Here is a 24,652-nt window from a genome sequence, read left to right as displayed (position 1 = left end):
TAATATTGAATTTCAAACATAGAAGAACATACGTTACCTACTCCGTGTATGTCTCAGCTGTTTGTCCTCGGTGTAGAAAATGAGAGGGTGTAACTCTGTGGGCACTTCAAGTGTCAAGTATAATCTTACTGGGGATTATTAGCTCTTTAAATAGTGTTTCGAGCTGAAACCGGTTTGGCTCAGTGGATAGAGCGTCAGCCTGCGGACTGAGGGGTCCCAGGTTCGATTCCGGTCAAGGGCATGTACCTGGGTTGCGGGCACATCCCCAGTGGGAAATGTGCAGGAGGCAGCTGATCGATGTTTCTCTCTCATCGATGTTTCTAACTCTCTGTCTCTCTCCCTTTCTCTCTGTAAAAAATCAATAAAATATATTTAAAAAAATAAATAAATAGTGTTTCGAAACTAAGCCAAAATTGATCATTTTTCCCACTTTACTATACATATGTAAGCCTGTCTCCCCAATCTTTCCAATAGACCTAGTGGGGATTAGTACATATTATCCCCCTGTACAAAGGAAGACACAGGCTCAGCACATTGACTTGATTTGCCCAATAAGTTAGCCCAGTGGGTATGCAGGGCCTGGGTTGAATCCCATGATGTGGTACGTTTGTCCTTTTTGTGCTAATTCATGAGAATGGCAGCCAAGGGTAAAGATAGGGAAAATGTTCTAGTTTAGTATAATTTAGAGACATGGACATGATTTTTAACTGTGCTTTGCATATCACATTGGAGGAAGAACTTCCAAATCACTTAACTATAACTTTAGAAGTCATTATTTTTCCTAATTATGCTTTTATGTCCATGCTCTGAGAACTAATAGTTTTAACTATTCAATGAAATGATAGTGTTAAAGTCTAATTGTCATGAACAGTTCATTCATAGACAGAGCATAGGAAAATAAAATGCTGACATGCTAATAACTAGCAATATACAAAATTAAATAATAAACTAATAGCAAATAAAATAGCAAAAATTAAAACAATACTTATCCCAATGAAATGGATCGCTTTGCTGTTGGCAGTTTAAATTAGGACAAATCCCCAGGACAGCGGTTAGCACTACCGAGAGCCAGAAAAATGCCTGTGCTCTTTGACCCTGTAATCCCCCTTCTGGGACTCTGCCTAAGAAGCACTCCAAAATCTGGGGAAAACGACAGCCTCGAAACAGCAGAAATATTGTAAGTGTCCAACAGCAGGGTCATGATAGATCAATATATTTTATGCCCTAACAGAATAAACCATTAAAAAGAATAGTGTAGTGACAAGATAAATATTTTGGGATACAATTGTTAACTGAAATTACTGCAAAATTAAACATGATGTAGTACAAATTGAAATGTATACAAATTTATCTTATAATTACAAATAGGAGAAAAGCAGATGCAGAGAGGGAAAAAAAAAAAAAAAAAAAGCTAGAGGAAACTTACCCTAGTACTAATAACAGAGGTTTAGTTAGGGTCATGGGACTTCTTGGTGGTTTTTTCTTTTTCTATTTTCCAAAAGTTCAGTAATGTTATTTATATTACCTTTATTCAAATTATCAATACAAATATGTCTAATTGCATTGTTCTCCACAGCTGTGTTGAGGCTCCCTGGTGGGGTTGGGAGTGAGTGGGAGGAAAGGGGTGGGGTCAGAGCCAGCAAGCAGAACTGCCCCAGAAGGCTCTGGCTGTCCTCCCCACCAGCTGCCCACGAAGAGGGACAGCTACTGAGGGGAGAGTTTCTGCCCAAAGCTCTGTAGTTATATTTTTAGCAGAAACACAAATAAAGGTAACATTTATTTGTTTCTTCATCTGAAGTACTGGTAGAGTGGTGTTTGTCTGACTTCCTTGCAATGTTGTTGTCGATACAGTTGTAACAATGCCCATGAAATGACACTGTGCCCCAAACACCCCATTCCATGTTAGTTACCATTGTTTTAAAATAACAATGGTAATGTTTAAATCTTGGTTTCCTTATTTGAGAAATAGCCACAAGCGTTTCTGTCCTGTTTTCCTCACAGGATTATTGTTAGAGTCAAAGAAAATAATGCATGTAAATGAGTTTTGTTGACTTTAAGTGTTATAGAAATGAAAGCGGTTATTTTTGACTGCACACCTGGTTTCCAAGATATCACGAATTTCGGAGTAATGCCGAGGCGAGGCCTAGTTTTACAAAATGGTGCCCGTTTCAAACGTTTGGGTTCACTCTTTCTCTGTGGAAGAGAAAGACATACTCCAAAGAGACTTTTCTTCTAGCTCCTGCTGATCCAGGGAAAGAAGATGCTGTTTATGTCAATGAAGTCAGTTGTTTAAGCAGAAGAGTCCACAGCATAAATAGAATTTACGGTCAAGATGATTTGTCACAGTGTGAGCCATCCATCTGAGGACCACTGGGTTGATTGTGTTGGCTGATGAAAGAATATGGTATTACTGCTCTCATGCTCCAGAGGTAGGGAGCAGCAACTGGCAGTGTGTTAGAAACAGTGTGGATCCTAAAGAAGCCGCTAGAACGGCAACTTTTGGAATTTCCAAGGCATTTCTCAATCAGAAACCCAGAATATTCAATAGGGAAAAAATCAGTTTCAAATAAATACCACCTAGCCCACGGCTGGCATGGCCCAGTGCTTGAGCATCGACCTATGAACCAGGAGGTCATGGTTTGATTCCTGGTCAGGACACATGCCCAGGTTGCAGGCTCAATCCCCAGTGGGGGACATGCAGGAGGCAGCTAATTGATGATATTCTCTCATCATTGATGTTTCTATCTCTCTCCCCCTCTCCCTTACTCTCTGAAATCAATAAATATATCTTTAAAAAATAAAATAAATACCACCCAAATAGATACCATTCTGCCAATTTCTCCCTTCAGAGATTGCGTCTATAATAGAAAACTCTTAAAGTTCCAGTTACTCTATGAATGGCAGGCAAAAGAGAGAAGATAAGAATGAGGAGAAAGGGAAAAAAGAAATCTTCCCAAGGCATTGGCTCAAAGTGTCATTTGTTCTTAAGCCATAGCCTCAGTGCCCAGAGTTACGTATATGGTATACTATAGATGATGATATTTGGAGCCAATATCTGTCAAGTTTCAATTTGCTTATAGACTTAGAGCTGGAATGATAACAGTTTGGAAGTAGCCATTTGGATGGGTTGAATTTGTAGAATAGCGTTAAATCTCCTGGTGATTACTCTGTCTAATAAGTGAGCTGGAGTGGAGGTAAAATCCTCTTATAATTGCATTTGGAAAAGACAACAACCTGGGTAACATTTCGCAGGAACTAAAAAGAGTGATGTATGGTGCTATGTCACCCCTCTCACACTCAAGTGAGAAAGTCCCTTCTTGAGACTTAACTGAGGTAGTGCCTTCCCCTCAAGGGTTCCACACCCTCAAATATGACCTGCCTTTTTCAGTCTGAAAGCTCTCTTACCTCTGGTTTTACACGAATGCAGTTTTCCTAAGAAGTTGTTTAAAATCAATACCAGCCACAAAGGAGAAAAACACACACAAACATTAAAATTGAAAGGAGTTGAGTGAGGGAAAGGAGAAAAAAGGAACTTAACCCCAAAAATATATTTAAAGGAATGAATATATTTGAAGAAATCTCTTTTTCTGATGAAGTAAGGCTTCATTGGAACCCAATTCTATAAAGCATAGAGTTAATACAAATGCATCTATCAGCCTTCAGTGGTGTTCAAACAGCAGGCACCCAGTTGCCACTCAGTTTTCTTACCTGGAAATTCTGTGTATGATAATTGCATAACATCAGTGAAACGCCTGGAACATTAATGTATCTGACATATTTTGATATATTGATCAATGTAATGCATATGTAAAAGGATCATATTCAAGCAATGTAAAAGCTCCAGAGTGGTTACATTTATACGTTTTTGTGAATTCAATCCATTTTTTTTACTGGATCACATTTTGAGAGATCCTGCATGAACTGGCTATGAAAAGGAACGCTGTAGCAAAATGCCTTATATGTTTATACTTACCTCCTATTTTATTGACTTGAAAATTGGGATTTTTGGGGGGGCCTTATTAGAGCATACCTTATTTTTAATTTTAGTGTTAAAAACACTTCATTTTATGTTTATTCTCAGCACGAAAAAATGCAATTATGTTATCCAACTTGTTTCATGGTAGGAGGGCACTGAGGCCCTGAGAGTTTAAATGGCTACGTAGTGGAAGACCCCGAAACCAATTTTATTAAGAAAATATTGTTTTCCTTTAAAGTGTCTCAGAAACAATCTCCATACAGATGATTTTTCTCTATGTTCTTTGCAAACATTCAAAACATGTATTGAAGAGTATAATTTTTTGCCCTATGAGACCTTCACCATTGGGTTTATATAATTTCCCAAGAAAACTCCCTTTCAAAAGAGGTTCTATAACAAGTAATCTAAAAGTGATTTTTTTTTTTCTTCAAAGAAAATTCCCTTTAGAAAAGAAGGAAGTAACCAACCAGGACACAGGCAGCCAGCTGAGATCAGTGACTCAGTCTGCCCCGTAAATTATGGCTCTGAAGTCCGTTTGAATGAGTGCTCACATTAAAAGAAAAAAAAGTCTACAATGGCACCTAAGGATGTAGAAAGAGATATAGAGGCAATTAGTTTTAGAAAACAGAAAGAATTATTAAGTGTATGAACCCCACATTAATGTGCACGTCCAGAAATACTTATTCAAACAGGGAATTGCCGAAGGACCTATGAGCATGGAGAAACTGTTCTCCTGACCAGCAGTGAGTTAAGTCTGTAGTGTGTATGGGTCGCAGGAGCAGGGCTGCATGCTCACCACATGTGACCTGGGCTGGAGAGAGAAGGCGGAGACACCACAGGAAGCCAGGTGGCCTGTTCTCCTCAGCTGGACGAGCACAGTGGGCCCCAGTGATCTAGTTTCCCAGGACTACTCCTTAGGCTTTTTCCAAGACCACTGACCATGATCCCGTGGGACGCTCCCTCTTAAATGGGTGCTTTTGATGATGATGAAAATTGGTCAAAGTTTGAAAACTCAACTGATGAGTCCAAGTTGCTGCATAGAAAACAGTTATGTTGGTGAAGATGTGTTCCTTCGAGACATTCAATAGCACATATTTTTTTTTATCACTATGTTCCTTAAACTTTCCTCTTGGCTATGGGGAGTGAGGGGCGGGGCGGGGGGGGGGGGGGAGGATGTGTAGGAACACGGAGTTAGAGGTCCTCGCTAATTCTGCATGTATAGATTCAATGGAGTCTTGTCAGTTTCCATCTCTTGCTGTGATCTCCTGCTCAGTTTACCCCCATCTACCGCCGTTGTCTGAGTCCTCCCCTTGCCCAGCGTTCGTCCAGGCATCTTTCCTGATACCTGGTGTCTTTAGGCTGAGTTCCTATATTTGGTGCAGAACTTGTCTCCATCAGTTACAAGATGCAAAACAGGACTGGCACTTCCGAAGCAGTGCCCTGAAATGTTTAGAGTTTTTTGAGAATGGAGAAAAAAGCACAGTGATTTCTGCTTCATCCTCCAGCCTGTTGTAAATTATGGAGCAGAGCTGTCAGCCTCATTAGCAAAATCAACTGAGAACTTCCTAGGAAAAGTGCATTTGGGTCTCCTCGAAGTTCTGCATAATTTTAGTATATGTTATTTTTTTCTTTTTCTTATATTGTTGCATGGTAGTTTCATTTGGAAATGAAATTGTTAGGGTGAAGTTTTGTCTTGACTCCCAAACAAGTATGGCTGGAACTCCCAAACAAGAGGCTTGGGACATGGTGCCTGCCTGCACTCAACATGTATTGCACGGATCCTGCAGAATGAATGGAGCATGCCCAGATGTACTTTGTGGCTGTTTAATTAGAGAATTCTGAGACCATAATAAATTATTCACTCTTGAAGTCTAAATAAGGCCTTCCCCCTTTGACCATTTCCTATGCAATTATTTTATTTATCTGAGAAAATTAATGGATTCACTAACTTTAAAACATCATTGGGCCCAGCCGGTGTGGCTCAATGGTTGATAGTCGATCTATGAACCAGGAGATCATGGTTCAATTCCCAGTCAGGGCACATACCCAGATTGTGGGCTTGATTCCCAGTAGGGGGCATGCAGGAGGCAGCTTATCAGTGATTCTTATCATTGATGTTTCTCTCTCTCTCTCTCTCTCTCTCTCTCTCTCTCTCTCTCTCTCTCTCTCTCTCTCTCTCCTCTCCCTTCCTCTCTATACATCAATAAAAATATATTTAATCAGATAATGAACTCCTCCAGTTGGCTGGTTCCCGCCTCCAGCTGCCTCTCCTGAGAAACAGGCAGGGGATAATGATGGTGGTTTATATCATCAACCTGTAAACATTTCAGGCACTGCTTCGGAAGTGCCAGTCCTGGTTTGCAAAACATTCAGGCCTCTATTCAGATCAAATGAGATTTCTTGGCATCGTGGCTGCTGTTTTCTATTCTATATTAATTTCTTTAGCAGGTTCCCCAGCCCACCCCATCTAATAAATCTGAAAAGATTAAAAAAACTGTTTATATGTAAATATTTTAGTAGCGGTAAATGTATCCACCTTTTAGGAGAAAATTTAGTTGAAAAACATTTTTAATTGCCTAAGAAACTGTGAACGGAACAGACTGAATTGTTTCTCCTAACCAGAGAGGAAAGATGTCATTGGCTGGGTTTTCCTGAGAGTTTCTATGTTTGCGTTTCTTGGTAACTTCTTTGCTTGCTCTTTTCTATCAGGTTGTTAGCTTCAGATTAAATCTAATCATAAGGAGCACCCGGAGTCTCCGCATACAGCCCAAATCTGGGCCTGTGCTCTTTGATCAAGAATTTAGTCTCTTTTACGTGCAAGAGAGGATCTGGAGATACAGTTTTGAAAGCTTAAATATTGGCATTCCTTCAACATTAGAATATGATATGTGGACAAGGCAGGGCATCTAAAATAAAGATTGTCTCACAAAATCCAGTATAAGTGGTTGCTTTTGTCCTTTTCAATGATCTGTACTTGGATGAAATATGAAATATGAAGCTTTCAAGTTATAGAATGGTGAAGGCCAGATTTTACATAGTGCATGGACTGGCACACTTTTTTGCAAAGGACCAGAGAGTAAATATTTTAGTCTTTGCAGTTATGTGGTCTCTATAAGAATGACTCAACTTGGCCTTTGTAGCTTAAAGCAGTCATAGATGATGAGTCAATGAACAATTGTGATTGTGTTCCAATAAAACTTTACTTAAGGACACTGACATTGAACTTTTGTATACTTTGTGTCACAAAAGTGTTCTTCTTTTATTTCTGTTTAAAAATGTGAAGCCATCTTTAGCTTGTAAGCTGCACAAAAAACAGTCCATGGGAAAGATTTTGCCTTTAAACCATGGTTTGCTGATTCGATGGTGAATTAGTAAGTTAAGGACCTGAACCCAGAAGAAGAAAGAGGTAAGATGTCATACACATTTCTTGGACAGACTGACTTTCTCTTTCTAGCTACTAGAATTTGAATATCATACTTGGTTATAGTTTGACTGTTTCTGGTAGGAGTGAGTGAGTATCTTAGGGAGCAGTAAGGGGCTTTATAAAGTTCTTTTTTTGCTCCTAATAATAGTACTTTAAATATGTGAAGAACTCAGCATCACTGGCCACAATATACACATAGGAGTTACATAAAAATTCAGTTTGCTAAGCTTTTAGCCTTTAAAGGTTCCCATGATGAGGAAATAATGTTGATAAAAGAAGTTTTTGTTCTTCAAAGGGTAATCTTCTTAAATATTTTGGCCGTGACTATTGCTATAAAAGCAAAGTCATGACTCAAAAAGAAAATACTGCTAGTAACAAGTATCAGAGACCAAACCTGGTCTTAGAAAATGACTCTCCAGGAATCCCCATTAACTTTGCATCTTCACTTCAGCACTTATGGAATAACACTCTCTCTCTTTATCGATGTTTCTTTTGCATGAAATGCTTCATTTGTTCCCGTTATTATTCGTGTGTTCTAAGTCGCACAGGCATAGTTTGATTTCCCCCTTTTTCTCCCTTTCTCAATTTAAGATATCAATACCCGGCCTCTACCCCAAGTGACGTTCTCAGCTCCGAGTTCCTTGTCTGCGTCTGCGTGCTGGTGCAGGCAGGTCAAGTGTGGGCTGGGAATTCTCCCTTCTAATGGACATTGTCCCTCAGTGGTATCGACATAACATTGCAATGCAGTGGCGATTTTCAGACAGAGAGCTTGTTTTTAAAGTATTGTCAGATGTATGTCTGTGGTGATGTCTGACTCAGAGCTGCACAGCTCTCCCAGGAGATCCCCAGGGTAGCTGGGGATCAGATTCTATTCAGGATTAGTCAAGACTATGACTTCTTGGACGGTACAGTCTCTACACATGCACAAGGACCTCAGCAGAATCAAGAAAATCATTATGTATATATATTTAACATTACAATGTACTTATACCTAATTGCCTCATGTGTGCCTGTACATTTTGAATACTTTACTAGTAAATGCATTGATAAGTACCACCTATTGGAGGTTGTAAAAGAATCCACCTCTGTTCTTAACACGAGGCTGTGGTTCTTACGTAGGCGGAAGCATTTCTGCCAGGCTCCAAGTTCTGCTAATGGAGAGATTTAAGGGAATGGAGGTCAGAAGCCAGAGGTGATTTTTTCAAATCCTTGAATAGAGTATTAATGTTGATGCTGTGGGTCAGAAGAATCATTTTAGTATCAATAACATACCTAAAAGTAAAAAGTTGAAAACTGATTTCAATTTCTAAATGCAAGTTTTATAAGACAGGAATTGTCTCTTTAGTGTCAGTTTTCTTCTTTTGTCCACTGATTCAGGTACAGTGGGGCCTTGACTTACGAGTGTCCCGACTAACGAGTTTTTCGAGATACGAGCCGACTCTCGGCCGATTTTTTGCTTTGAGTTGCGAGCTAAAATTCGGGTTACGAGCCAGCTTCAGATACCCCACCGCTAGTTGGTGCAGCGAACGTCACAGTGAATGCCACAACATCAGCCCAGCATCACGCGTCTCACTCGTTCACTTCTTGATTTGACATACTTTGAGTTACGAGCTCCATCACGGAACAAATTAAACTCGTAAGTCAAGGCCCCACTGTACTCTGGTCCATCTGAAAATGCCTGTTGACCTTTGCCCATGGTAACAAAAAGACAAATCAGTGCCCTGATCAGTTATCTGAAGCCAGGACTGGCACTGGTAACTTGAGACATATATGGTGGGTGTGGCACACAGGACCTCTGGGACTCCCACCCTGACCTCACCACTCTTTAGAAGGTGAGCATTCGCCTCTTCTCCCTGGGCGGCGACAGGTGGGTGCTTATGTGCACTTACCCTCTCCTCTGTGCCCTTGGGATTCCCTGACTTCAGCTGCTCTGAGTATCCAGCCCTTCTGGTCTTCATATTCCATGCCCAAGGGAAAAGGCCAGAACATTAATTCATCATTTTAAAAAATATCTTCCCACAAGGTAGAGATAATTACAGTGAAAGCAAAGAAAGGGGAGAACATGACAGAAAGATTAAAAGATAGGAAAGAAGGATACAAGCATAAAATTAAAAGCATTTTTACTAAAGAAAAGGATATCTATTATCACAACTGATATTCAACATTGAACTAGAAGGTTTAGCCTATGTAATACCTCAAGTAAACTAAATAGGCATAAAGATTGGAAAGAAAGAGGAAGAATTGTAAATTGTCATTATTTTGGGATGATATGACCATCTACCAAAAAAATGAAAAATAATCAACTACTAGAATTAATGAGAGTTCAGCCAGAGGCTAGACCTAAGGTAACACACTTACAAATTAATGACATGACATACTTGTTTTAAAATAATTGTGTAATAATAATTTTTAAATTAGCTGGAGAAAATTTGTCTAGAAATAAGACACATTTATATTTTGACAGTCTTCGGCAGGTTTAAAAATGTCTAAAATTATACTATCATCTTTAAACAGTTAAAATTCTTTGTGTCTTCTTTCCTCATGCCTCACTTTTCTAAAAATATGCTATGTGTAACAATTTCCACCAAGTTTCCCATACATGTGCAAGCTTTGTTTCCATAGTCTGGTTTCTTTCCCGTTTTCTGCCTTCTTCCTTAATGATCTTCTTGTGTCTTGACCTTGAAACTTGAGGATACTGATGGAGCTTGCCACTTGACCATGTTGCTTTCTGGACGACATTTCTTTATTGCGTGTTAAGCTTATTGAAAAGACCACTGTCACTCTAGCTGGTTTGCTCAGTGGATAGAGCATTGGCCGGTGGACTGACGGGTCCCAGGTTCAATTCTGGTCAAAGGCATGTACCTTGGTTGCAGGCTCCATTCCCGACCCTGTTTGGGGCATGTGCCAGAGGCATCCAATCTGATGTGAATCTCTTACAAAATTGTTTCTCTCTCTCTCTCTCTCTCTCTCTCTCTCTCTCTCTCTTCCCCTCCCTTCCCTCTCTCTAAAAATCAATGGAAAAATCCTCTGGTGAGGACTAACAACAATAACAAAAGACCACTGTCTCTGAACTCAGATATATTTAGTAAGTTAATTAACTTCTTTGAGCCTCGTTTTCCTCATCTGTGAAATGAGAATGATAAGAACTACTTCACTGAATTTCTGTGATGATTAAATGTGATTGAGGTATCTTAAGTGCCTAGTACAGAAGATGTGAGCTATAGGTTCCGGTCTCCAGGGCTCACCACTCCCCCCTGACGCCTCCCACCCCTGCCCAGTCTTGTCAAAAAGAATTATTCAAAATAAAGTTAAAATGAAGTAAATGATTTGGTACAACTGGTGACAGCCTCAGGTCAGGCAATTCAGGGTAAACTTGTTGAAGTCAAACAATATTTATGTTCATGTTAATTTCATTTTCTATTTAGTAAAGTACGACATATATATGGTAAGGTACAGCATCCTAAGTATGTAGCTCAAGTACTTATTATATGTATACACACTTCCTCATATACCTTGTCAGTCAATAACTAGCCCATCTTTACCATATGCTCATATTCTAACTTTTGTTGGCATTAGTGGGGAACACGAAGAAGACATAGCCTAGCCCTGGCAGATAGCCTCTGCCCTGCCAAGTCGTTACAACTACCTGTGTCAATTCTTTGGGTATAGACTAGACTTGACATGAGGTAGTAGTTAACAGACCAGATGGAAAGTTGTAGAAGCTGTTGTTAAAATGAACTTTGTAAATCCAAAACAGAAACTTATTTATTGTGCCAATTACTACTTTTACAGGATTTCCATTATCTACACACGCCCCACGTTGTGTTAAGCCTTGCTGAAGGAGATTGAAGATGAGTTAAATTTGATATCACTTGATGGTTTTCTCCTATGGCATGGTTTTAGAGCTAAGATATTTATATTTGTCGTCTTAGCCAGCACTAAGAAAGGAGCTTTCCATTGCTGTCCTTAGAGGCATCTGCAGGTCATTTACTATACAGAGAAAATTTGGTCCAATTTTATTTGATTAGATTTTAATTACTATATCAATACATAGGAAAGAGTGATATTTCCACAATTGAGAAATAAAACCCAATAGGGCAGAATCATTTTTTTTGAACAAAATTCTGATGATTTTTCTAGCTTCAGCACATTTCTTGTATCTCTTGCAAAATGGTGATTTGCCTGGAGTTCTACCCTGGGAGTGGAGATCTTGACCACCTTTTCTTTTCTTCTAGAAACATTATCTTCCATTGGTTTTTGTGATGCCTTATTCCCATGGTTTACCACAACCTCTAGTTTTCTCAGTCATCCCTGTGAGATAGCTCTCCCTTATATACTTGACTTCATGCATTTCCTGAAGAGTTTGCTTTAGACCCTCAGCTTTAATGAGATATAATTGACATTTAACATGTGTAAGTTTAAGGTATACAACATGATTTGATACATATGCACATTGTAAAATGATTACAATTCGGTTAGTTAACACATGCATCCCCTCACATAATTACCTTCTGTGTATGTGTGTATGTGGGTATGAGTATAAGGACACTTAATATTTACTTTCTTAGCAACGTTCCAGTATGCAATATAGTATTGTTAATTATAGTCACCATGCTGTATATTATATCTCTAGACGTTTTCATCTTATAACTGGAAGTGTCTACCCTTTGACCAATATCTTCCCATTTCCCCCACCCTGGCATCCACCAATTTACTCTCTGTTTCAATGACTTAAACTTTTTTATATTGTATACTGTATAAAAGTGAGATTACATAATAATTGTCTTTCTCAATCAGACCCTCTTCTTTCTCACTGTATATACTCTCCATGGGTAATATCCTGTGAGCCTGTAGCTTTAATTATCATCTCTATGCCTAGGAATATCAATTTCATATGTTCAGCTCAGATCTTCCTTCTGCGTTCCAGAACAACTTTACTATTGCTTACCTGCACTCTCCATTTGCTAATATCAAAGGAACCCCAAACATGCCTATTCAAAACCGACCTCACAGACTTCCCACACCTACCCCGGTTCCACCTACCTGCTCCTCTCTCAGTGTTCTCTGCATCTGAGAGAATTACCAGTTTCCTACACCAGAAACTAAGAAACCTTCCTTGACAGCTTCCTCTTCCTCGCATTCCATGCCACCAAGTCTTCTGTACTGCTAGTGCTTAAATGTTTCCCCAAACCTGCTTATTTCTCTCTACCTCTCCTTGGTCTGATCTACCTTCATGTCTGACCTGGGCATCTACAAAGGCTACTCCTTTCTAGCTTCCTTACACTTTTCCACGCAGCAGCCAGAGTGACCTAACTGTTAGAACACTTTTCAAAATCTTCAGTGTGGGCCCATCTTGCTTCCTCTGTCTCCTCTTATCCACATTCTCCCTCACTCTGTGCTCCAGCCCCACGGGCCTGCTTTCCATTCCTCAAAATATCACTGTCCTTCTGCTGCTGGGCTTCTGCTTAGTGGACAGTGCTTTCTTCCATTATGTATCTTGTCCTGCAGATAGATTAGTCCAAATGTCAGTTCCCCAGGGAAGCATCTCTATTTAGGTCAAATTCCTTCATGATACAGCCATGTAGCAACTTTTGTTCCTTTCCTTCAAGGCATTTGACTTGGGTTTTCATATATGTTTGTTTGCATGTGATTTTTTTTCTTCACAAAACGTGTATTTCCTGCATCAGACTGTACACTCCATAGTATTGGTTAAGTGTTCACCGAGATAGATGCACATACTCCATTTTTACATAGAGTCTTATGTTTAAGAGGTCTTAGATTAGCACTGAGAAATGCAGTGAGCTAGGAGTGCGATATGACCCCAAATTGAGGTAAGGCACTATGGTCACCAAGTGAGCTGCGATTTATTTTTCCATTCAGTACCCCAAACTTGTATTCTTATATGTAGTACAGCATTGAAGTAAATGACTGCAAAATGGCTTCAGTTAAGGTACGGCTGCAGTGAAGGTTGGCAGGACTGAGACTTCAGACGGAGGCACTGGTGGCAGAGAAGGTCTTTTTCTTCTGGCTCCTGGTCTTGGATTGTGATGCCAAGTTCCTTCAATTTTGTTTTTAGACTGTAGCAAGCATCAGAATCAACAGGAGGGCTTGTTAAAACACAGATTTCTGTGGCCCACCTTCAGAGTTTCTGATTCCATAGTTTTAAGGTGGGACCTGAGAACTGGCATTTCTAACAGGTTTCTATATGATGCAGCTACTGCTGGTGCTGCACCACAATGAGAGGACCACTAACTTAAGTAATTCCATCATGACACTCAGTCCCAGCGTAATTCCCCTTCAGGACGATGCCCTTCCAATCTAGTGCCTGCTTGTCTTAGTGGCTCTGGCTAGAAAGCTCATGTGCTTGAGGAAGTGGGCATTGGGTGGGCAGAGCATGATGATTCCACAGTTGGAGGGTTCTGACTAATTGATCTCACCAGTACTAACACCTTTGCCAGGTATTCCAAATAGTTAAACATGTTGCTGGTTACGGCATTTCCTAGTGTCTGAAGAAACACAGTATACTAATTAGAGTGTACAAAGAAAATAAAAAAAATAGCGCATCTTCTGTTTGGGCTAAACAACAGATGAGTAGTGTGACAGCATCTTTTGACAGGAGCAAGCCAGCGTTGTGGCACCAGCGACAGTGGATGAGGCTTAGGGGAAAGGTGAGATGTGGGCTCAGAGAGATGCAGGCTTTGTGGGCTAGATGGAATTTTGGTCTAGTAGTATCTTAGTTTGGGTGTCAAAAGACTTGCAAGAACAAAAGGTATGGAGATGACAGTGTATATGATTAACCTTTGAACTTTAACAAAATTTACTGGGGTGACAGTGGTTAATAATATATGGGTATCAAGTGGACAATTCTATAATACATCATCTGTTTATTGCATGTTCTCACCACCCTACGTCTAGTCTCTCTCTGTCACCATATATTTGACCGCCTTTACCCTTTTCATCCTCCCCCCAACCCCCTTCCCCTCTGGTAAACACCATACTGTTGTCTATGATCTTTGAACTTTTTTGATCACACATGCCTATAAGTAACAACAAAAACGTTTAGCACGCATGCTTCAAAGTGTATACTAATTTATACATTTTGTATACTAATGTATACTAATTTATACATCACTAATTTATGAATTATATGAATCTGTAAAATTCTAATATATTAAGTATATTATAAAACATACCCCTAAAATGGAAGTGTAAAAGGGCTATGATAAAATAAATAAAAACTATTGATCTAATATTTTTCCTACATTCTAATGGATCTTCTTGGATATCCCCTTGAGACCTCGGAGGCCACTCGTCCTGATAGTTTCTAAGGTTCTTTGGTGCTCTAACGTCCTATTGGTGTATGTGTGGCAATCCTCCCAGACATATATCTGCCAGGTGATTTTTGGCTGAATCAACTAGAGAACTAACTCTGAAGAATCTGTACTAATAGGGAGAAGAAGAGATGCAGGCAATTAGCAGTAAAGCGACAGCCTCACAGGGTTTAGGAACACAGCAAAACTGTCTTTCAGAGGCTGGTTGTCCCCCTCTGCTGGGTCACTGGCACAGCTTTGGCTGCAGTAGGCTGGGCATTGGCCAAAGTCAGTTTGAGTGGCTGTGGATAACTGGATAATTCGATATTCACAAGAAGAATATGTGTCCTGAACTTTTAGTTGTAGAAGGAGCCTTCGAACCAGTTAGTTCACTCCCTTCATTTTTCCCATGAGATCTTTGTATATAGAAAACTTTTGTGATAGCTAATCAGAGGCAAAGGTGGGCCCGGAACTCAGGACTTTAAGCATTCTCGTGTAAATGTTCTCCATGAAAAACATTTTTCTTTTTCAGTGCCTTTCATTTGAGGACAATCCCTCTTTTTAATCCTTATGAGCTACAAGGCAAGAATTCTTCCCATCCATCTGTAGATGAACATTTAGATCAAATGATTGTGTAGTCCCCAGCACACAATGGCTGGGGCAGCCCTGGTACTGGGGAAGGAATGCATGTTTTGTGCTTTCTTTTCCAGTCTTTCTAATTTATCTTGAACCTGGAGCATATGTGCACCTGGGAGCTGAAGAGAACACGTCACTGAACCGGTAGGTGTTCCAAGAGTGCTGCCACGTCTCTGCCTCCTGTGATCTGTTGTCATCCTGCGGTGCATGTGCCGGTGTTTGTAAAAGGAAAGGAATGAATGTCTAGTCCAGTATTTTCCATATGTCTTTGTGCAAATGCTTTCATGAATTCTTCTCTTTGAAGGAAAAAAAAATAGGGAGAAATTGCATACAAGGGCAGTTCATTAGCTTTCTCCTAAGGTTACCCCATCCAGTTTTATTTCATGAGACTTTAGAAAGTTGGGGATTTATTCTGGGGGTGAAGGAATTTGGCTTTGAAATAATGAGAGTCTCAAGTGTGTCTACTGCCAGGGTCCTGCCTCCAAGGGATCAAATATTTTAAGCAGGGCAGCTAAGATGAGACTGTCAGGGAGGCCCAGGATGCTGCAGGGGTTTTGCATGTTTTGAGCTGGGATAGGTGCAACAGTGTGATGTTTTAATAAGCTATGGGCTCTGCTGGGGGCTTAACAAGTGGGCTATGGGCCAGGACCAGCCAAGACTCTGTGCCACGTGGGGTGGGAAAGTGACCAGCCTGACTAGGCGGTGAGTAAGTGCAGCTTGTGCAGACACATCTGGTGTCTGCACAAATCCATTGGCCAGTCTCTTCCTTTCTGGATGTGCTTCTGGGCATTTCCCTTTCGAAAGGCTTTAGGATGGAAGTCCCCAAGGGTCTGTTCCTTTCCTCTAAGTGAATATTTCCATGGTAAGAAGTACAAAAATTTTCTGTGTGGGTAGATACCGGGAGTTCTCTTTTTTTTTCTGTCTCCCCCTTGAGAATGATGATGAACATTCCCTCACTACAAGGTCTTTTGGCACAAAAGTGTTGCCCTAGCTGTCTGATCCTACTGTCTCACTAGCTGGTTCTTTCTGTACAGATCTAATTTTAGCAGTAACTAACTGGCTACACACATTGAATTCTAGATTTGGAAGAGTTTTAAAGCCACCCAGCTCTCACTCCCTCTCTGTCATATCTTCTGGAGATTTATTTCATCACTAGTTCTTTCAGACATCTTGGTTGTTAGTTTTGCTTTGGGTGCAATTTAGAGAATATTCTCCCCCCCCCCCCCCCTTAGGCTTCTATAGTTAATCACTCAATGAGAGTTTATGTTCGAAATATTCAGTTTTTCAACTTTGTTAAAGAAGTAGTGATTTTGAATGAATATGAAAGAGAGGGGGAAAAAGTGAATACAATCAGAAGATTATAATCTGAGACTCTTAATTACAGTCCTGTCTTTACTTTCCTTTGGAAAGGCTAAAACTTTGCAACAATTCTAGGCATATTCACCCTCCCCCACCTTCCTTTAATGTCTGGGCTAAAATTTCCTCTTGTTCTCATCTTTGAATATAGATTTCCACCTCAGGAAAATCAGAGGTGACACAGTTGTCTCCAATGAAATGAGATCTGGTTCTCTGGATGCAATTTTACAAATGCAAAAGTTGCGGGGAGAAAAATCATCAAAATGAATCCAGGAGAGCCCAGAGTCCTTGGAGGGGAGTGTGGCTTTGTGTGTTCAAGGCTGGTACAAGGTTGAAAAGGTTTGAACCCTGATGCTAAGTGTCAGAGGTAAACATCCTTCTGTGCCAAACTGAAGAGGCTTGCGGGGGTGGGGTGGGGGGGGGTGGCGGGGGAGGGATGGTCTTTCTAGGAAGTGCTCAAAGCAGAGTTGACAGCATTTTCCAGGACAGAAAGTAAACAGGGGTTTTGTGTTGGTCTTTTGAATACTGACTGATAAAAGCCCCAAAGAGAAAAACAAAAATCTTTTACTAGAAAAGACATCATGTTATCTACCTCAATCCAGAAAAGGAAAAAACCAAACCAAACAAAAAAAACACCAAGGAGAGTAAACAGCACCTTCAATAGCTCTTCAAATGCTTCATTGCACATGTGAGCTGGTTGATTGAGTTTCCTTCACAAGTCTGAGGGGCATTGTTCCCATTCTCAGGGCTGACCTGAGACCTATAAGGTAATCAGGTGAATTGTCTGCTCCTGAATGGAAGCCTTCCTGTCCATGAAAGTTGCCCAAAAGCTAATCAGAGGTGATGTATGGGGACTACATTCCTTCTAAATGCATGTTTCTTTATAACAGTGTTTGCAGTTTGATTAGAAAAGAATGTCACCTCCACCCCCCACTCCCAGGCTATTCTCTGTGCCTCAAAGAAACCCTTAGTCTCTTCAAATGCTCAACCAGACTGAATGGGACTTGTCTCCTTTCCTTGTTCATGTGAATTTCTGTCATATTTATTCAAGGACTTCAGTATAACTTGACATCTTTCAAAACAGAGATGAAACTTAGATACCAAAGTCTTACATTCAGTATCATAGAGAATTGAAGATATGGCTTAAGGACAAGAGTCCTCATTCGCCCCTTCTCAGGTTTATCTTGATCTGATGGGATTCTTTCCTTTTTGGAAGGGATCCACTTCTTTCATGTAATGCGAATCCCTGAGTGATGCCAGTAGAAGAAGCCCGCGTGTGTTTCTAGGCAGATTCCCATGCTCCCTCCTCTCCAGTAGGTGTGGAAGACCACTCTCATGGCCCATGGTCTGTAGTTCTTACTGCACTCATCATCTTTGTCTTACACATCTTCCATCTCCCCTATTAGGTATCAGGCTCTTGGAATGTCAGGTTCAAGGCTTCTCATCTTATTTGCCTTCCCACCTACATCCCAGCAAAAAAGAGTAGCACACAACGAGTACTTAGTAATAATAATGTGTATGTGTAAAACACCTTACCTGTTACAAGGTACTTTCGCAGACATTCTTTTAACTAATAATATGAGTGGAATTGAAATGAACTGACGCGACTGAGTTGAGAGATCCCATTAGAGGGTAGAGACCAAAGAGAGGAAAAAGAAGTGGGACTGGAGAATGGATAATAAATGTGATGAAAGCACATAGGATGGGGGGTGGCAGAGAGCTAATAACAGTGACTTCAGGGCCATGCAGGCTCCACCAGAAGGCTTGTTCCTGCTACTCCTCGTGGGTAGATTTAGTCTCAGCTCTTTACAAAGAACCAGAGTTCTTAAAGCATCTAACTGGGGAGATCGACTGTAGAAGAGAGGTTCATTTTTTTTTTCTGTTAAGAAAGGTGCCATGAGGAAGAACTCAAGTTATGGTCACAACCTCTTTGTGTTTTTTTTTCTCTTCTGCTGAGAGAGGAATGGGGTTCAGTTAAGCCACATGAACGGAGAGAAATGTTTTCCTTTCCATTAGGGAGAAGCAGGAGTGGCAGCCAAGCAGGGAGAGCACTAGTGGGACTGGGGCTCTCTCAAAGTCTAAATGAATATGGTCAAACCTGTGAGCAGGAGCCAGGGCAGAAGGAAAACACAGTGCTTGGAAAGAATGTCCTTAAATCAGAAAAAGGAAAATGAGACTTCATTTCGGTAGTGACCAGCCATAAAGAGCAAGAGATAAAGTGTTTACAGATTCCCAAAATTCTACTCTGAATTGTACTGTGAGCCCTAACACTTAAAGATGTATTTTTCTATTGTTTTAATAGTTATATTTGAATATTGAAATACAAATATGTGTTTATATTTATATAGGGAGAAGGAAAATTAACTAGATCGTTTTCCATTCCTGTTTCTTCCTCTTCCTGTAGTTGGAAGAGAGTTTCACTGTTCAGGTGACTTATCACAGATACCAGAATGCCAGTTAGAACTCTGAGGAGGAAAGAGTCAGCTTTGATACAACTGTACTTGCCCAAAATCAAATGTGCTGAGATAATGCAAAGGTCTTATCTGTTCTCACCCAGTGCTACTTTTTTTGCACATGGTCTAGCTTATCTATTAAAAGGCATGAAGCACATTTTTTTTAAAAATATATTTTATTGATTTTTTACAGAGAGGAAGGGAGAGAGAGATAGAGAGTTAGAAACATCGATGAGAGAGAAACATCGATCAGCTGCCTCCTGCACATCTCCCACTGGGGATATGCCCGCAACCCAGGTACATGCCCTTGACCGGAATCGAACCTGGGACCTTTCAGTCCGCAAGCCGACGCTCTATCCACTGAGCCAAACCGGTTTCGGCATGAAGCACATTTTAATATCTCCACCATTGTCCTGGCTGGTGTGGCTCAGTTGGTTGAAGAGTCATCCCATACACTGAAAATAATGTTACGGGTTTGATTCCAGTCAGGGCACATAAGTAGATTGTAGGTTTGGTCTCCGGTTGGGGCATGTGTAAAGGCAACTGATCAATGTTTTGCTCACATCAATGTTTCTCTCTCTCTCTCTCTCTCTCTCTCTCTCTCTCTCTCTCTCTCTCTCTCTTCTCTTTCAAATCAGCAAAGACATGTCCTCAAGTGAGGATTAAATAATGATGATGATGATGATAATAATAATAATAATACATAATTTCTCCACCATTTTGTTTCAGGAGTTGGGGTGGGGAGATACTATTTAATGGTGATAAGGAGACTGTACTGTCAGTAAACACTGTGATAAAGGGAACAGTGCTGTCAAAATCATGGTCATTTCCCCCAGGCAGGTGTCTGTTTTAAGCCAGGTGAGCATGTACTTTCTCAGCTCTAAGAACAGGGAGCATTTCTGAAATATTTAACAGCCAAGACAGCTCTAGCTCTCACAGTTTAGGAAAGGTACCAGTGGGAATGCTGAAGGAGGGTTCTGAAGCCCCCAGCTGTGCTGGGACCCGTTACCCCTTTAGTTGCTACACTTCGGGATGGTTCAGGAGGCAGGTGGAGGAGGGCATTTCAGAGTCTCTGGGCAGCAGCAACCGAACAGTGAACCAGGGCTCTGACTGAATGTCCATCCTAAGAGCATCTGCAGTGAGTAGAGGGGAAGCTAGAGCCATACAATGAAGTGTCCCCTCTGTGCTCATAATTGGGCTGGGCAGAGAAGGGCTGTAAGATTAAAGGGGCCCTGACTCAGCACTTTCCTCCAGCCACAGAGTTGATCATTTCTTACTTTACACAGTTGATTTCACCTAATCCTTCAGACCTACCACTAAGTCCTGGTCATTTCCTTCCCAACACCCATCACAGTGTGTGTGACTTAAATACCTACATTTGTGTGTGTGTGTGTGTGTGTGTGTGTGTGTGTGTGTGTGTGAGTGTGCCAACACCCATCACAGTGTGTGTGACTTAAATACCTACATTTGTGTGTGTGTGTGTGTGTGTGTGTGTGTGTGTGTGAGTGTGAGTGCATGTGCTTATGTCCAGACTCCCAGTAAATGTAATCTCCTTGTAACCTCAGCTCCCAGTAAGGCGCCTGACACTTAGTGGGCACAGAATAAATATTTGTTGAACAAATGAATTAGTGGTCACACAAGAATTATCTGAGTACAATAAAACCACCCCAAACGATTAATCATCAATTCTGAGGAAGACACATCCGTATACAGCAGAAATGTAACATAAAATGCTGCTTTTAAACCCACCCTGAGGCACCAGAGGTCTGCTGGTTTCTGGGACACCCATAGTTAGCTCTCCCGATGGAAGAACTCCAGCAGTGAGCACCTGAAACTAGAAAGAGTGTGTGTCTACTTCCTGTGACCAGTCAGAGAATGGACACCATCAAATTGCTGGCCCTTTCAAAGATTAGGACATTCAAAGGGCCTGTGAATGGCCCGCTGAATAAATGACCCAAACTCTCATGAACCCATTTAAGTCATTGGAGGAAATGACAATTTTAAGTCTCAGCAAAGATTCCCCTCTAGATCAGCCTGAGTTGTTTTTACTTTCCCTCAATTTATTTGACTCATTTCACTGATCCTTGCAAACAAAACAGAAATAGCCTTTTGATATTTTCTCTCCCCCAGTATTAACTGTGTGAGTCCCTAAGATCTCAAAGCAAAACAAGGAAAAGAGTGGACCAAAACACAAGATAGTGCCATCTGGACGACTTCTGCAGACACTTCCATCAAGTTTCATGAGTCTTGAAGGAAGCTGAAGGCTTGCATTCAGAAAAGGAGTCTCGCTGGTGTCCTCAGGCCCTCTCTCTCTGCTTCCCCCAACCCCTTGCAAGTTCCTACCATACTCCCCAACCCCAGATCCTCCATCTCCACCCTTCCTTTCCGTTGCCCTGAAGGGGAGGACATGAGTCAGCATTCAGACTTGAAAGCGTGAGCTGCCTCTGAGTCCTCAGAATGTAATCATTTCAGAAAATCTAGGACACACAACTACAGAGAAAGTCACCCTCCCCAACTCCCTCTACTCTGTGGCCAGACATTTACTCCCACTCTCTGATTGCAATTTTAGCTGGGGTTGAACTTTAACCTTAAGAACAAAAACAATATTGCGGGGTGGGGGTGGGGGAGGAGGGGGGACGAGCGGGGCGGGGTGCGGGGGGGGGGGCGAAGAACAGCAGAGACAACCACCACCCAAGTGCAATGGGCTGTGCAGCTTTTGCAGAGAGCTCCAGCAGTTTACCACTTTGAACATCTGGTGCTTGGCTGTGTTCAGCCTGGAATGAAAAGAGAGAGAAAGAAAAAAAAGAAGTCATGTTCCGATCAGAGTCTCACTCCTGATTTTAGAAGCCAGGATTAATTTTCTCTCTTATTCTTCCAGAAGAGGAAGTACATTGGAATTCCCTTCAGGTATCTTGTTAAAACATCCAGGCACACCTTTAAACCCGTGCTTTTTGGAAGAGACCCAACTTCGTAGACTTTTTTCCCCCCCTTCAGTCAACATTCTATCAGTCCACACATCCAGGTTTTTACTTTGTGCTGGAAAAAAACAAAACTTCAGTAAACTTCCCTTACCCACCCAGAATGACTTCTTTTGTCTTGGCTTTTGGAGAAAATGCAGGCAGGCTCACACATGGGGTTGCTGCGGACTTCACCCCGGATCAGAGAGCTCCAAGGAGAACATCCACTTATGCTTTAAGATTCAACCTGTTTGGGATCAGGAGAAAGCCAAGACCTCACCTGCTCTCGTGTGTAGCAACTGACAAAAGTATAGAAAATTATGGTTCTTCAGCTATAGAAAGGGGGAGAGTGGCTGAGCTCTTCGTAACACTCTTTACCTGCTGTGTTGCTCATGCACAAACGCTTGCTCCTTGTTGAACCATCACCTTTCCCTCATCCAATTAGCAAGGCAGGCTCGGTTTGAAAAGGGAGAGTGAGTTTTGAGTGCTGCAAGTCCAATTGCTGAGTTCCTATTTCCAAGGATCTTGTTGCCAAAACAGACAGGAAGAGCTTTCAGCACGCTTTTATTTAATAAACTGGTCTCGGATGTAACCGACTTGCTCTCTGAGCAAACAGAAAATCAGACCTTGCTTAGACTCTGACTGGGAGAAGGGCAAGGAGAGCTCTCTCCTTCTGAGGAATTATGGAGACAGGCACCTTTGGAGTAGCACTGAACAAAGCTAAGAGACCACCCACAGCATGGGGAGAGGGAGGCCGAAGAGGCAAGGACCGCACAGCCAGTTAGTGGCTGATAGGAGTAGAATTCACTGCTCCTTTTGTCATCAGTCTCGGCCTTTTCCATCACACCACTCCAGCTGTGCTTTCCTTCCGAATAGGGTGAAGCTAGCCAGGCTGTGATTAATCAGCGGAAGGAGAGTGACTTTGCATATGTGTAAGAGAGGGAGAAGAGGAGAGTGGGGGGAAAGGGTGTGTATATGATGTGTGTGTGTGTTGGGAGGGTGCAAGTATCCAAACTGATGGAAGCATGATCTAAATGGTTCCACATTATAGAAAATAACAACTGCTTTCTTTAAGTTATTGGCAACTCCTAATGAGGAGTTGGCCCAGGGACAGTTCAGTTCAATACATTCTCTTAGGCATTGCTCTGTGCCCGGAAAGTGCTTGGGATTCTGGGTGACTCCAAAGATGAGTAAGCCCTGGGCTCTGCCTTTCTGAATTTCATAGCCTTTTTTAGGGAAACTTGAAGGTACAACAAGGTGATGACACTAGGAGTACTATGAGCTATGATCTAGTGAATACACCATGGCCGGAGGGCATGGGTGAGAAGCCCATCTATCTGCTCTCGGATCTGGGGAGGAGATTGAGCAGCTCTGCATGGCTGGAGCTCAAGGTGACAGAGCAACTGCGACTTGAAAGTCTTCTTAGGAAGCTGGTTTTGGAACTGGATTCTGGGGAGTGTCTACACTGGGTGTGGAGCCAGGTAGAAGACTCGGTCACAGATGGCTTATTCCTTTTCCCTTTGCTTTTTCTCCTAAATTTTTTTGGGGGATTTTTGAGGAGTTGTGTACAGTTAGTTCAAGTGATGATTATGAAGATTCCAGGCATTTCAGGGGCATTCCCAGCAACCATTATCCAATCCAGCCATGATCAACATGTTAGAGAGACGTGCAGTCTGGAACATCCTCTCAGATGCCAATGTTTTACTTCATTTATTTTTACTAATAGTTTGTACTTTATTTTACACACATAAATGTGTGTGTGTGTGTGTGTGTGTTATGGCCATGCCCAAAGAATAATATACTTATAAGGAAGTTAAAGTCAATCAAAGATTTTCCTATGGAACTTGTCCCTATTTTTGGTGTTGAAAATAGTTATGTTTATGAGTTCACCTTGGCTAGTGAGAATCAGCAATGTCTGCCTACCTGCCTGCCCGCCTTACTAATCCCCTCCCTCCCTTCCATGCTTCCTTCCTCTTATCTTCTGTTTGTTTGTTTTAAGAGATCTGAAAGTAGTATTGAGGGATTCTAGCACTTCAGTTTATTTTTATGAATTGAAGACTATTGAACTAAAGACCTAGTAAAATCCCCATTCCATGTAAATCCTAAGTAAGTTTCAGATATCAGGAAAGATCACTTTCAGAACTGTAAATGCTTACAATGGGGAATTCTCAATATAAGTAATGTCGACCAAGGACAAAGAATGGTCGTGCTATTGTCCCTGACACTGTGGTCTCTGTAGATAATTTTTTGGTGGTGAGCATGCTGTAGTGTATACAGATATTGAATTATATTGTTGTACACCTGAACAACAACAACAGCCAAAAAAGTACCAAACCCATTAGAATAGCAAAAACAAAACAAACAGCAGAAAAACCTGTAAAATAATGGTACTGAATGCTGGTGATATGGAGCAATTACAGCTCAAGAATCGTGTGGTGGGAAACTAACGAGGTACAACCCCTTTGTAAGCTGTTTAACCCTATTGACTGAAGCTGACTGTATGCATGCTGTATGGCCAGGCAATTCCACTCCCACAGCTA

Source organism: Myotis nattereri, assembly GCF_964212035.1.
Source record: "Myotis nattereri genome assembly, chromosome: 6".
Taxonomy (NCBI): Eukaryota; Metazoa; Chordata; class Mammalia; order Chiroptera; family Vespertilionidae; genus Myotis; species Myotis nattereri.
The sequence above is the reverse complement of the archived record's forward strand: the minus strand, read 5'-3'. Positions refer to the sequence as shown.